Genomic DNA, 8997 nt, shown 5'->3' with positions numbered 1-8997 from the left:
GGGGTCCATCTTCTCTGGTAAGAGGCTTTGTTTGTTACACATCGTTTAATAGCGTGGATTTTCAAGATTCCGTATTACAGTTTTTCTCCATTGTTTTGGCTCATTTCTTGAAACAGAAATGACATTCTCAAAACAACATGGACAAATCTCCAAACCACTTGGCAATTGTTCACGACTGAATTGAATTTCTCATTCATTTCATCAAATTGCAAATGTCTCAGTACATCCTTCAAATTATTAAGTACAAGTAGCCTACATTTAGCACGATTTCCAAGTGAATAGATCTCTTTTTTTTTTTTTTTTTTTTTTTTTTTTTTTTAGCCTACGGCACCTGGTATTCCCAGGCGGTCTCCCATCCAGGTACTAACCAGGCCCGACCCTGCTTAGCCTCCGAGATCAGACGAGATCGGGCACTTTCAGGGTGATGTGGCCGTAGGCTCACAAGTGAATAGATCTTGTTGATCTGATTGTCAATTCTCAGTCTAATGGTTGTTCTCTCCAAAACGTGTCAGCATCATTTCATTGTTTAAGTCATCACATGCACAATAGTCTGTTCAATTGTCAAAATTATTCAGGAACATAATACCATGAATACCATATATGAATCTCTTGGAATATTTGATAAAATGATTACAGCAATTGACAGGTGCCACTAGAACTTGACTAACGAAGGAGGAGTTGGAGTTGGTCTCAGATGACCAATCAAACAGTATGTTTAGTTACCTGACAGGTGCTGTCCATGATTGTGAATGCTGCCAAACATGTACAGTATATATAGAGCTTGACCATGCAGGACCAGTACAATTTCTGAACATAAAGGCACCTGGCCAAGTAAATGAACAAGGGCAACTGCCTGCTAGAGGAAGAAGAGGAGGAGGAGTAAGGGTGCGTGGTGGTGGAATAGGGGGAAGAGGCCGAGGAGCACGAAGACACCATGCTGTCCCTGATGAAATTCGGGCCACAATTATAGGCCATGTCATCAACCATGGCCTCGCAATAGCGGAGGCAGGTCGCCGAGAGCAGCCTAATGTGCCTCGCTCCTACAGTCTCCTCTATCATCCAAACCTTTCGCAGGGAAAACAGGTATGTAGTCAGTCAATGATGGAATTATATAATGTATAGGACAGGACACTGTGCATAGAGCAACAAATATGTTTATTTACGTATTCATTTAGTGTGTGTGTGTGTGTGTGTGTTAGGCCTACAGTATTACAGTATCTTACCTCAGTGGGATGTTACATATGATGCTAACAATGACAAGAAAAATATTGTAGAAAGTAAAGTATGGAATAGTTTATTTTCTACAATATTGATGATACAGTTTATAGTAGTATTCCAGTCACTGTGCAGTGATGCATTAGAATTGTGGTAAAGTTACTGTAAGTAAAACAATAGGATTACTTTGGTAACTCATTCTGTACGGAATACATAAGGTATAAATTACGAATGGAGTGTTGTCCTTTGAATTCTATGTTTAGGATTGGACGACAACCTGGCACGGGTGGCCGAGGAAAACTTCTCAATGAACAACAAGAACAAGAGATCTGTAGCATGGTGTTTTGCAAATAATGCCTTCACATTGAGAGAGATCCGCACTGCACTCCTACAAGACAATGCCATATTCCAAAATGTCAATTTTATAAGCATCTCCACAAAACATATTGAAGAAGCATCAGATGACAATGAAGCAAATTTACAGGGTACCATTTGAGAGGAACTCTAAGAGAGTGAAAGAGCTGCGGTACCAGTATGTATATGTAAGTCAGTCACTGGTTGTCCATCAAGATAACCTTTTTACAATTACCGTAAGCAGTGGTTCCCAAAATGTATTGGTTTCAGTACCCACTTTACCTGATTTCTGGATCCAGGTAATCCAGGTATGAAAGTATTTGATTTACTTATCTGATTTATAAACATTTTGCCTAACAACTGCAGCTTACTGTATGATGCAATTATCATTATAATCCTTATTTTGAAGAATATAACATACAATACAGTAAGAAAAAGGGTCAAAGAGCTGCAATTACAGTAGTGCCTCCCATGTAAATCTATCTAATACTGTGGGTTTTACTGTAACATTTCAGTAAGTCTACTTGTTGATAATTTTTCTCCTCCCCTTTCTGTCAAATACCCCCTGTAGTACCTTTGCATAGGGTACATGTACCCCAGGTTTGGAACCACTGGAATACTGGCCAGTAGTGTATTGAACTTGTGTAGAACATAGAACATTCCTATGTAACTGTCTGTAACTGTAGTGTATGACTCTTCTGTATGACTGATTTGATGTTTTCTTTTTTTTACTCTATTGTAGAGAATAATGGCATTGGACGGAAACGAGGCCTCTCACATACTTGTGTATGTGGATGAGGCTGGCTTCAACCTGGCCAAGGGCCGAAGATGTGGTTGTAATTTTATTGGCCACCGGGCCACAGTGGATGTCCCAGGCCAGCGAGGTGGCAATACAACTATGTGTACTGGCATTTCTGAGAATGGTGTAACTGTCTGTAACTGTAGTGTATGACTCTTCTGTATGACTGATTTGATGTTTTCTTTTTTTTACTCTATTGTAGAGAATAATGGCATTGGACGGAAACGAGGCCTCTCACATACTTGTGTATGTGGATGAGGCTGGCTTCAACCTGGCCAAGGGCCGAAGATGTGGTTGTAACTTTATTGGCCACCGGGCCACAGTGGATGTCCCAGGCCAGCGAGGTGGCAATACAACTATGTGTACTGGCATTTCTGAGAATGGTGCGGCCACTCACATCCCCAGTCTTTGCCCATACAATACACTCCTCATCTTCTTGGACCGCCTTCATTTGGATTTGATCCCTGAAAATGAGAGAGGTCTCATAGGGCCTCACCTACCACAATATATAATTGTATGGGACAATGTGAATTTCCACCGTGGCCTGCTTATCAGGGCCTGGTTCACTGCTCATCCAAGGATGGATATGGTGTTCCTACCACCTTACTCTCTTTTCCTCAATCCTATTGAGGAGTTTTTCTCCGCTTGGAGGTGGAGAGTGTATGAGCATCGGGCTCAAGATCAGAGGTCCCTGCTCCATGCAATGGACACTGCTTGTGAGGATATTACAGGAGATCAGTGTAGGGGATGGTTGCGACATACACGCCGTTTCTTCCCTCGTTGCATTGCAAGGGAGGATATACGCTGCGATGTTGACGAGAATCTGTGGCCAGACAGCAGCATTTGGATGGGCAGGAGGGTGAGGACGATGGCCATTGAAGAGATGTTACAGTAGTTGTGAAACTCCAGCTTTATTTACAGCATTGTAGGCTAAATGTAATTTTCCTTGTTTTTTGTTTGTGTATTTATATTTCCGTATATTATGCTGTATACATTTTCTTTTTACTCTGATGTATGGAAGTTACTTTGTTTGTGAGAGATAATGGTTACAATACTGTAAAGTAATTTTTCCTTGGCAGTATGAGTGCAATGTGTGATGTCAAACCTTGGAGGCTACTCCTACCCTAAAATCTTTTCTTTTTTTTTTTTTTTTCAGTTTTATACACAATTGTATTCAGTTAGCTAGACAAAAACTGTACAGTAACCATTGTCAATGAAGGACTGGGCTAAGACTGAAAGGTGGACATGAGGGATATTTCAATGGTGCTCTGCCATAGAGACAAAACATCTAAACATTTCGATTTGCAGTGCTTACACGATGTCAAAGGGACAAAGCATTTTGGGGGCACTGACTATTTGAATGAGAAAGAAATGTATTTTTGACACATGAGTGAACTGTTTTGGGAAAGATATGAGCTTTTGTAGGTGAACCATGGTGTTGCGCCAAACCATCCAGGTTATTTTGGCAAAAGCAACAAGAGAGTTGAGAACTTCTGGTCTGTTTCAAGAAATGAGCCAAAGCAATTGAGAAGAATCTTTGCCATTTGGGGGCACTGACTCTTTATATGGAAAAGGAATATGGTTTTGAAGCATGAGTGAACAGTTTTGGGAGAGATATGAGCTTTTGCACGTGAATTATAGTGTTGTGCTGAACTGTAATGCCCCGTACACACGGTCGGACTTTGTTCGGACATTCCGACAACAAAATCCTAGGATTTTTCCGACGGATGTTGGCTCAAACTTGTTTTGCGTACACACGGTCGCACAAAGTTGTCGGAATTTCCAATCGCCAAGAACGCAGTGACGTACACCACGTACGACGAGACTAGAAAAGGCCGGTTCAGAACCAAGCACGGCACCCTTTGGGGTGCCGTGCTCCGGAGCAGAGGTTGGTCGCTACCTTGCGGTATTTGGCCACAGGGAGAAGTCTGCAGGACTTGAAGTTCTCGACTGGCATCTCCCCCCAGGCTCTGGGGATCATTATCCCAGAGACCTGTTCTGCCATCATCCAGGTCCTGCAGAAGGAGTATATGAAGGTAAGATTTTTATCCTTTTATATCACATTTTATTGTATTGAATGTTTGATAATATATTGTATTTCTTCCCTCATTCCCTAATTACCATGATTGTAATATGCTGTGAATGTCCCCTTTGTTCTCATGCATGCTGGATTTTTAGGTAATTATTATTTTATGTCCTTCATACATATTTGCCCTTCAATAACCTCCCCAGCATGGTGTCTCCTGCCTATATTCACCTCATGTAGTCACTTAACAATGTATTTTATCAGCTCCATAGTAGTGCTTTACCCCAAACACCCCCTAAAATGTTTGGAAATGTTATTTTTGATTTAAATTCAGGCAGAGTGCCAGAGGCTTTTTTTTGTGGTGTCCCCAAATTTTTTTAACCCTCCCCCCCCAACTGCTAAGTCAGCTGATCCCAATTCTCTATCCTCAATCATCTATCTGCTGACTTTGCCAAACCCATACACACTATACCCATCTCTTTACTGGTCAGATTTATGGATGAATTCCCCAAAGCATGTAGTGCAAGGGCCTGCCTGTATACTTTCCAATGGTACTGTTTAAAGTTTTTGTATCCTATTACTATCTTGATAGGTAATAGCAGAATGTTCAAATGTCCTCAAATGTGTACAGTGTGTATTTATATCTTTGTATTATGACACTTCTTACCTGTCCAGTGGTCTGCCAATAGTGTAACTAAGGAGGGGCTGTTCCAAGTAATACCCTGTATTTAGGCATTCATCTCTCAATGAAGTGAAGAGGGTTACCTGTCCAAGGGTTCCCCCCCCCTATAATGTTAGAAATGGCCCATGAGAGGGGGGGAGGGGAATATGATAGGTGTACCTTATACTTTGTTGTTGTTAAATTCCCCTTAGTAAATGCTATCTGGAGGTTGCCCCATAATGTTTGTGTATAATCTGCTTGCCATGTTTCTGTGAAAAAATAGTAATGTTTATTTTTTTTCCTCAACAGTTTCCTTCAACGCCACAGGAATGGCAGACTGTGGCCTCCCACTTTGCCCAGCGGTGGGACTTTCCTAACTGCGGAGGGGCAATTGATGGGAAACACGTCCACATCGTCCCACCACCCAACTCGGGGTCGTACTATTATAATTACAAGGGGTTTAATAGTATAGTGATGTTGGCGGTGGTGTCGGCTAATTACGAGTTCTTGTATGTGGACGTGGGGAAGAATGGCCGGATGTCTGATGGTGGAGTGATCGCCCAGACAGAGTTCTACAGGCGTCTCCAGAATGGCAGCTTGGACTTGCCACCTCCAGAGGACAATGTTGAAGGTCTCCCATTTGTGTTTGTTGCTGATGAAGCATTTGTGCTGGGGGACCACCTGATGCGGCCATTCCCGATGAGGACCCTCACCCCGGAACAGAGGGTTTTTAATTACCGGCTGGCCAGAGCCCGAAGAGTGGTGGAGAACACATTTGGAATCCTGGCCAGCCGGTTCCGATTATTTCTGACACCCATCCATATGGCGGAGTATAAACTGAACCATATAATACTTGCCTGCTGTGTTCCCCATAATTTTTTAAGAAAACATTCAGCCAACTATGCTGGCTCAGTTGGGCCTGAGGCCGGAATCCCTAATCCATCAACACTGACGGCGCTTGAAAGTGGCCGTCCTGGCTTGCCCTCCCTGAATGCCCGTGATGTCCGGTTACGCTACCTGGACTTCTTTGTGGGTAGGGGGGCTATCAATATGCCAGACAATCTGTGACACCTTTTTCAAATAAAAAACAACCAAAAGAAATTCTTTGTGGACATTTACTGCTTGTGTTTGTTTTAGCTGACCCTGACAGAAATGTGTTGAGTGCAGAAAATGTCGTGATTGGGTAACCTTATAAACAGTGTTGGCTGGTACTTCCTAAATGCAAAAACACATTTCACTACAAGTGCACTTGCAACTGCACTGAACCTGCACTTGTAGTGCAAAGAGGATTTGCCCTTAGGAAATAACCCCCATTTTTGCATAAAACAGCAATTACATCACCCCAAAAGTATTGTAGTGTTGAGACAATAATCCACACATTCTTGAGTAAGGCACTTTTTTATACCTGCACAATCACATGTGCATTTCCCAAAGGTTTTTAAAACAAACCAACATGTTTGTTGTATAACAATGTTTGCAGTAGCATTATCAAAAATCGAAATATCCATTTCAGATAAAACAGGCCTGTGTAAAACCAACAAGAATGCCAAAAAACTTGAATTTACAAAGTTCACATATGGTAAAACCTGAAGGCTATATCAGACATGAGTATTTAGGAACTGTGTTTGATATAGCGTTCAGATGGGGGGAAATCACCCCTGGAAAAGCCAAATTTGGAAGATGCACACCAATTTACGAATGTCAACATGTGCTATCTGCCATCAGGGGGGATCAAGGGACGTGTTTTGGGGGAGCAAGCCCTTCCTCAACGCTACTTTATAATTGAGGAAGGGGTTGCACCCCCAAAACGCGTCCATTGATCTCCCGTGATGGCAGATAGCACATGTTGGCACACTGTGTGCATCCTCCAAATTTGGCTTTTCTAAACATTGAAAAAATTTTGGTACGATAAAACAGGTGATTTTGTGGGGTTTAAATTCGCCCCAAAACATCAATGATGTTATTATTTTTTTTAATAACATCACTGATTTGTTGCTGGATGTTTTGCAATTGGAGATTACACCCCATGATCTCCCCGATCAGTATCTGGGCACTTTCAGATGTAAAGCGTTCTGGATCACGATCACCTAAAAAGAGATAAAGAACAAAAAAAAAGGTCTCAAAAATCTACCACCATCCATCTCTTTTACCTGAGCCTGTGGTCGCAGACACTCACCTGTTGTGGTGCCAATCTCCACCACGTCTTCTTCTTCCTCCTGCTCTTCTTCTTGTGTTGGTATTTCCCCTTCTTCCAGAGGGGGGGGGGGGTCTCTGGTCTCCTGGAATGAGGGGTGTCCGAGTCTTTTCTCCCCTATGTAAAACAAAAATGGTATACTTAGCACACAGATATTTGATGGCAGAATTAGAAATAGGAAACATTGCTCGGAAGTGGGGTACAATTGTCTATTTTAGCAGAGTTCCAAGATGTATATTTTTTATTGCCCTTTGTCAAGCTGCAATACTTTACTTGTTTGGTACAAGCTTCACAGATGTAGCCCCCCTATAGTATACACTGGAGCACCTGTGTGGCCCCCTAATAAAAATGGTGTTCTGGGGTCCCACACTAGTGCTCCAGTGTCCAGATATGAAAACAGCTGCTCAGTGTCCTCTCCTTACACACAATCTAGTTTGCATTTCATTCTAGTAACAAACCCATCTACACAAACAAATATTTGGCATCCAAGTAGGCCCCCAAAAATGTGTGAAAATGCATATGGCCTAAACAATGGTGTTCTAGAGGTCGAAAGAAAAATGTTTGATACGAACGAATAATGTGCCCATGAACATTAAAGTTGACCTTTTGAAACGTTACAACTAATAAAAGCATATGGAGCAGAACGAACATAATAAAGACAGAAAGAATAGGAACACAGCACAACTACTTACTTTTTTGCAGCACTCTCCGGATCTTTCGGTACTGCTCTGGCTCTCTCAACTTCAGGTCCGACCACCGCTTCCTGAGCTGATCTTTAGACCTTCGTACCCCGAAATTCCGATCTAGACTCCTGACCACTTTCGCCATGATCTTGGCCTTTCGGATGTTCGGGTTGGGGTAAGGCCCATATTTTCCGTCATAGTCGGACTTCCTCATGATGTCGACCATCTCCAACATCTCCCCAAACGACATATTTGTGGCCTTAAAACGTCTCCTTCTGGATCGGGACGTGCCTGGATCCGCCCTTTCCTCCTCCTCCTCCTCGTTGCTACAATTAGCCCGCACCTGCTGTATGTCCGCCATCATGCTCTTCCCCCACTGCGCCGAACGAAAAGGGGCGGGGAATACACTAGAAAGAACGTCAGGGGCGGGCGGAGTTACACGCATGCGCAGTGTATATAAAGCGTAACACGCGTGCGTATTACGTTTGATCTGTGAGCGGAGGAAGGAGCATTGGACGCGCCGATCGTAAGAACGAAGGTAAGAGACAAACTTGTGCCTATACTGCTTCTAGATTGAGGCCTATATTGTAACAAGATTAGGAGAGTTTAGTGTGACATTAGGCTTTGTCTTGTGTTGTGTCTTGCAGTGAACATGGATATGGTACTCAAAGATAAGGACTTAATTTCAGTATTCATAGAGATGCTAAGGGAGCTGCCCTGTCTGTGGGAGATTAAACACCCCCATTACAAGAACCAAGCAAAGAGGAAGGCAGCACTGGAGCAATTGTGTGAAATTGTGAAGCAGGTGATCCCCACGGCAGACATCACTTATTTAAAGATTTTCATTGGTGGCCTGAGGAGCACATATCTGAGGGAGCGCAATAAAGTCCTGGATTCACAGAGATCCGGAGCAGCAGGTGACATCTATGTCCCCAGGATGTTGTACTACGACAGGCTGCACTTTCTGGCAGGCCAGACTGAACCCAGGCCATCCCTCTCCAGTTTTCCTTCCACGCTTCCTTCCCCCCCTGCTGAGGCTTCGGACGCCCAACCTGGGCCTTCCAG

At 43.0% G+C, this 8997-nt stretch overlaps 1 non-coding gene across 1 annotated transcript; it reads right to left on the bottom strand.

Moving 5' to 3' along the window:
* Nucleotides 1-319: 319 nt before the first annotated feature.
* On the bottom strand, nt 320-438 carry LOC141130170 (5S ribosomal RNA). Its single transcript, XR_012242016.1, has one exon. It is a non-coding gene; the product is annotated as a 5S ribosomal RNA (ribosomal RNA).
* Nucleotides 439-8997: the final 8559 nt, after the last annotated feature.

This window comes from Aquarana catesbeiana, linkage group LG02 (genome assembly GCF_042186555.1).
Source record: "Aquarana catesbeiana isolate 2022-GZ linkage group LG02, ASM4218655v1, whole genome shotgun sequence".
NCBI lineage: Eukaryota > Metazoa > Chordata > Amphibia > Anura > Ranidae > Aquarana > Aquarana catesbeiana.
This window is presented reverse-complemented; position numbering and strand designations above follow the sequence as displayed.